Source organism: Heterodontus francisci, chromosome 50, assembly GCF_036365525.1.
Source record: "Heterodontus francisci isolate sHetFra1 chromosome 50, sHetFra1.hap1, whole genome shotgun sequence".
In the NCBI taxonomy this organism is placed as follows: Eukaryota; Metazoa; Chordata; class Chondrichthyes; order Heterodontiformes; family Heterodontidae; genus Heterodontus; species Heterodontus francisci.
This window is the reverse complement of record NC_090420.1, coordinates 4,337,045-4,343,348: the sequence shown is the minus strand read 5'-3', so window position 1 is coordinate 4,343,348 and position 6,304 is coordinate 4,337,045. Positions and strand designations below refer to the sequence as shown.

The following is a 6,304-nucleotide window of genomic DNA, read 5'->3' as shown; positions in this document are numbered from 1 at the left end:
ACTCATCAAGCCTCCTAAGCTAGCATCCTTGGTGCTGCTCTCTCTTCTCCCAAACCTCATCTCTTTTGACTGTTACATCATCACTCTGACAGTGGGAGGGGTTGATCCCACTGTCTTCAGCATTAACCCTTTACATCCTTATCCTACACTGTCTGTCAGAAAAAAAATGGTCAGAGAGAACTTCCTTCATTTATCGAAAAACCAGCTGCTCCCAGTTGAAAATCAACTCAAACCCATCAGCGAGAGAGAGAGACTGTCAGAGAACTTCCTGCATCCAGTCTTGACCCTGTCACACTCAGCAGCTGTTCACCCAGACCCCACTCTCCTCAACACTGAACATTGTTACCGAGACACTTCACATACTGTTGAGAAAAGGCAGGAAAGGTCAAAGTTCACAGCTGTTTTGAATAGAACAAAGTTTAATATCTCCTCACCGTTTCTCGGTAACCACATGAGACAATGGTTTTCTTATTTGGTTCCTTTGATTTTTCTTGCTCCTGACTGAGAAATATTCCAAACCTCAGATCAACCCTCCCACTTGTGTCGTGTCCCAGTCTCAATTACAAGCAACACATAATGACACACACACTTTGAAACATACAACACGGTCACACTTTCCTTCAGTGAGATTAAGGTCGAGCTTATTTTCCAGGTCGAATGCAACTGTGAACAAATTTGTATCAAAGAAGTTGCCTTTGAAATATCAGCACTGAATTTCTGTACGAGGAGGAAGAGCCATTCCAAACTCACATCCTTCACAAAGGCTGTTTTCTCCTGTGAATGAAATTCATTATGTAATTTGAATTCAAAGTTAAAGTTCACAAGACACAGACATAAATGTTGAAACGGAAACTTCTCAAGCATATTGCAAATACGAAATAAGACTCCGCTGGGAATCGAACCCAGGATCTCCTGTGTACAAGACAGGTATTTTAACCAACTAAGCTACAGAGCCAGATCGGAAGTGCACTTGCAATTGAAATCTGAGGTGGTTACTATTCATTCTCATCCCACTTCTCCACAGGTCACAACGAAAATTTTAACTTTTCCCACTTACTGATACAGTCAATCAGATGCTCTATTTTTCCCAGAATAGAAGACACTTAATGAACAACAAAATTATCAGTTTCTTATAGAACACGTTTTAACTAATCATGAAGTAAAGCATAAACACACAGGTGGAAATTTTAAAAGTTCCCTTTTTACCTTAACCAACATTTAAAGTCCCTTTCTTACCTCAGCTGAACACATGCACACACACATACTGAAAAAAAGGGATTTTTCTATACAATTCAGGGCTCTGTTAAAGACAAAAAAAAACACTTGGACTGATTACTTGCTCATTTCTGAAGAAAACAGCAGATGAGATATGTTGTTCCAAAATTGACAGACAGTCTAATTTCCGAGTACATGTACACAGGTCACTCGGTTCTTTTAGAAGAGTTTATTTAGAGGCGGGGTTGAGAATTAATTTTAGCAGGCTTTCTTCAAAGACAGAATATGAGACGAATTGACACAGTGAACTTCTCAGAGTCTTTTCAAGATTTGCTGCAAAACACGGTGGGTTGCGTTCTTCTCTCATTCCTTGACACTTCGTCTGGCTAAATTTATCAGCTGCTCACTCCAGAAGGTAAAACACAATGACTGCTACAAACAAAAGCTTGCGATTTTTCTGCCCTCTTTGGTGCGCGCTGCTGCTGCCGAGCTTGTCCAATCAAGAGGCCCGACTGACTTCTCTGTCCACATTTCCCCGTTACCAGGGCTTCTGTTCGCCATTTAACTTGAGTCGTGACAACTTGTCAACATAGTTGTCAAATTAATACTTTCAGTGCCCTCTTGAAAAAGAACTGGTCTTACATTTATTCAGTTTGATTATAATTTCCTCAACAAAATAAAATTCACAAAAAAAAAAATTCAAAGTCCCTTCCATAACATGATGTACTTTCCCTGAGCTACAGGTTATTGCAAGTCTCTCTGGCTGTGTTTTTTTCTGTTGATTTTGCACTCAGGTTCATGTGTTTGCAGTTCTTTGTGCGTGAGAGACATGGAGATATGCTTAAACATTTCCCAACAAATTATTCATATCTCCGTCTTTCTCCGAACTTTGCACAAACACATTAATGTGGGAATCACACACACCAGGCCGTCAAACCTCTCCGCTAAACATTGAAAGGTGACAGTGTTTATTGTGATGGGGTTCCATTTATTCAGACGCATCTGGTATAAAGGTAATAGTGATCAAGATGTGATTCACACATGTAATTTATCTGTATATTATGTTCATGAGGTAATTATGCAAATAAACACGTCCTTGCACTTCCCACACTTGGTGTACATTTTCTCTGCTGATGCCCCCTGAATATATCAGAGAAAATGGTGATGAGGATGAGATAAAAGTCCGAAAATATTGGCAGCAAACAGCAGCAGGGACTGCAGTGAACAAGATCAGCCAGCTTCTGGTGAACTACCTGTCGGATGGTGGAGATTTTGGGTGGATTGTGTGAAGCCTGGGCCACAGACTGTCTCCTCAGTTGAATGAGATGCCGCAGGGTCTTAGTGTGCATCCGATTCAAAGTGATATTTTGGGAAAATATGGCTACACCCATGGGATACATGGCTCGGAACATATGAGAGGGCTCGAGAACTATTCAGTCCATATATTGAAAGAATTGAAATGTTTTTCAGAGCTAATAACATATTGGAATGTGAAGATGAAAATATAGAGGTCAAGACTCAGAATGAAGCAATTCTTGAGGGCAAGAAAGCAATTTTGCTAGTGGACATTAGCCTGGAAGTGTATGACCAGCTAACAAAGCTTCCTGCTCCCATCAAGGCAAAAGATGTGCCATTCAAAACAATCATCACCAAGTTAGAGGAACATTTCAACCCTAAGCCACTAGAGATCACGGCAAGCTAGAAATTTGGAAGCAGAAAGCAGAAAAGTAGTGAAACAGTTGGTGAGTACATTGTGGCACTGAAGATTTTATCACTGCATTGCAGCTTTGGCACATTCTTAGACGGTACATTATGAGACAGATTTGTGCTTATATTGGTGAATGAGAAAAGATACTAAACACACAAAATCCGACATTTGAGCGAGCGTGTCAGATTGCTCTTTCCATGGAGATAGCTTCAAAGAATGCTCGGGAATTTCATCCTGTGCCAGTGATAGTAACACACTTCAGGGAGCTTAAAAAAAAACTGGAAAATGGGCTTTCAAATGGCAGATAAAATTTACACAGAGAATTGTGAAGTGATACAATTTGGGAGGAAGAATAAGGAGAGGCCATATAAATGAAATGTTACAATTCTAAAGTGGGTGCAAGAACAAAGAGACAATGTACACCAATCTTAGAAGGTTTGAAAAGGCTGCTAAGAGAAAAAAGGACACTTGGCTTTATTAATAGAGGCATAGAGTAAAAGCAAATAAGTTATGATAAACCTTTATAAAATACTGGGTCTGAATGGCCTATTCCTGTACCTCCACAGAAAGCTTCCATTCCAGGTTTACACACACTTGTCAGGATCACTCTCCATAGATCCCACCACTCCATGCAAGGATATCTCCCTCACGATCAGATCACAGGTCCTGAGTCCTACCACATCCAGTCATGAATGATGGTGGACAGATGAGATGAGGAGGATCCAAAAACATCCCCATCCTCAATGATGCTGGAGCCAAAGCTGAAGCATTTCTAACAATCTTCTGTCAGAAATTGCTCAGTGGATGATTCATCTCAGCCTCCTGAGGTCCCCAGCATCACAGTTTCCAGTCTTCAGCCAATTCGATTCACTCCACATGATAGCAAGAAACAGATGAAGGCACTCGATACAGAAAAGGCTATGGGCCCTAACAACATTCCGGCTCTAGTACTGAAGACTTGTGCTCCAGAACTAGCTGCACTCTCAGCCAAGCTGTTCCAGTAGAGCGACAACACAGGCATCTACTCGACAATGTGGAAAATTGCCCAAGTGTGCCCTCTCCATAAAAATAATCAGGCCAAATGCAATCTGACCAATTGCCGCCCCATCAGTCTGCTATCAATCATCAGCAAAGTGATGGAAGATGTCATCAACAGTGCGATCAAGCACCACACACATGGCAATAATCTGCTCATCGATGCTCAGTTTAGGTTCTGCCACGGTCTCTCGGCTCCAAGCAAATACTAGCAGGTAGAGTATAATGTGGGAAAATATGAGGTTATCCACTTTGGTAGGAAGAATGGAAAAGCAAAATATCACTTAAATTGCAAGAGACTACAGAATGCTATGGTGCTGAAGGATCTGGGTGTCCTTGTACATGAATCACTAAAAGTTGGCATGCAGGTAGAGCAAATAATTAGTAAGGCAAATGGAATGTTACCTTTTATTTCAAGGGGAATGGAGGACATAAGTAGAGAAGCCTTGCTGCAAATGTACAGGGGTGTTGGTGAAAACACACCGAGAGTACCGTGTACAGTTTTGGTTTCCTTATTTAAGGAGGGATATCCTTGCAGTGGAGGCAGTTCAGAGAAGGTTCACTGGATTGATTCCTGTGATGAAGGAGTTGTCTTATGAGGAGAGTTGAGCAGGCTGGACCTGTACTCATTGGAACTGAGAAAAAATGATATTTGATTGTATTGAGACATATAAGATTCTGAGGAGGCTTGACGGGGTAGATGCTGAGAGAATTGGGGGTTTTCCATTTAAGAAGGAAATGAGGCGGAATTTCTTCTCTCAGAGATTCATTAATCTTTGGAATTCTCTAGCGCAGAGAGCAATGGAGGCTGGATCATTGAATGTCTTCAAGACTGAGTTCGACAGACTTTTATCTACCAGGAAGTCAAGGGTTATGGGGAGCAGGAAGAAAGTGGGAGTGAGGCCATGATCAGGCCATGATCCCTTTCATTGCAGCAGCTTTTTCGGGAGCAGAGTGTGAGCGAGTGAGCAGCTGGGAAGGTCAGTTTGAAAGTAAATTTAATTTCCTTTTGTTTTTCGGCGGAGGCCAGGGGGCTGCTGGGTAAGTAAAACACTATATATTTGGGCGGTTTAAAATAACTTTCCTTTCATTGCAGCAGCTTTTTCGGGAGCAGAGTGTGAGCGAGTGAGCAGCTGGGAAGGTCAGTTTGAAAGTAAATTTAATTTCCTTTTGTTTTTCGGCGGAGGCCAGGGGGCTGCTGGGTAAGTAAAACACTATATATTTGGGCGGTTTAAAATAACTTTCCTTTCATTGCAGCAGCTTTGTCGGGAGCAGAGTGTGAGCGAGTGAGCAGCTGGGAAGGTCAGTTTGAAAGTAAATTTAATTTCCTTTTGTTTTTCGGCGGAGGCCAGGGGGCTGCTGGGTAAGTAAAACACTATATATTTGGGCGGTATCTGAACCAGAGACACCACACGTGTCGTGTCTCCCACCCACCCTCCTCCTCTAACCAAAAAAAAGGACTCGGTGGGGTGTTTATAAGGTAAGGCTTTTTCGATTTCTCTGGTTTTATTGTGATTGGTAAAAACTTTTCGTTCCTTTTTCATTTAACTAAGTTAAGCTTAAGATTAAAAATGGCAGGAGATCTCAGACCCGTGTCATGTTCCTCTTGCTCAATGTGGGAGCTCAGGGACATGGCTGATGTCCCTGACTCCTTCACGTGCAGGAAGTGTGTCCAACTGCAGCTCTTGTTAGACCGCATGACGGCTCTCGAGCTGCGGATGGACTCACTTTGGAGCATGCGCGATGCTGAGGAGGTCGTGGATAGCACGTTTAGTGAATTGGTCACACCGCAGATTAGGATTGCTGAGGGAGAAAGGGAATGGGTGACCAAAAGGCAGAGGAAGAGCAGGAAGGCAGCGCAGGAGTCCCCTGCGGTCATCTCCCTCCAAAACAAGTATACCGTTTTGGATACTGTTGAGGGAGATGGCTCACCAGGGGAAGGCAGCAGTAGCCAGGTCCATGGCACCGTGGCTGGCTCTGCTGTTCAGAAGGGCGGGAAAAAGAGTGGAAGGGCTATAGTCGTAGGGGATTCGATTGTAAGGGGAGTAGATAGGCGGTTCTGTGGTCGAAAACGAGGCTCCCGAATGGTATGTTGCCTCCCAGGTGCACGGGTCAGGGATGTCTCAGATCGGCTGCAGAACATTCTAAAGGGGGAGGGTGAACAGCCAGTTGTCATTGTGCACATAGGCACTAATGATATAGGTAAAAAACGGGATGAGGTCCTACAAGCAGAGTTTAGGGAGTTAGGAGCCAAGTTAAAAAGTAGGACCTCAGAGGTAGTAATCTCAGGATTACTACCAGTGCCACGTGATAGTCAGATTAAAAATGAAAGAATAGTCAGGATGA

General features: G+C 42.9%; 1 non-coding gene across 1 annotated transcript; it reads right to left on the bottom strand.

The window, feature by feature from the left end:
- Positions 1-881: 881 nt before the first annotated feature.
- On the bottom strand, positions 882-955 carry trnat-ugu (transfer RNA threonine (anticodon UGU)). The gene has a single exon. It is a non-coding gene; the product is annotated as a tRNA-Thr (tRNA).
- Positions 956-6,304: the final 5,349 nt, after the last annotated feature.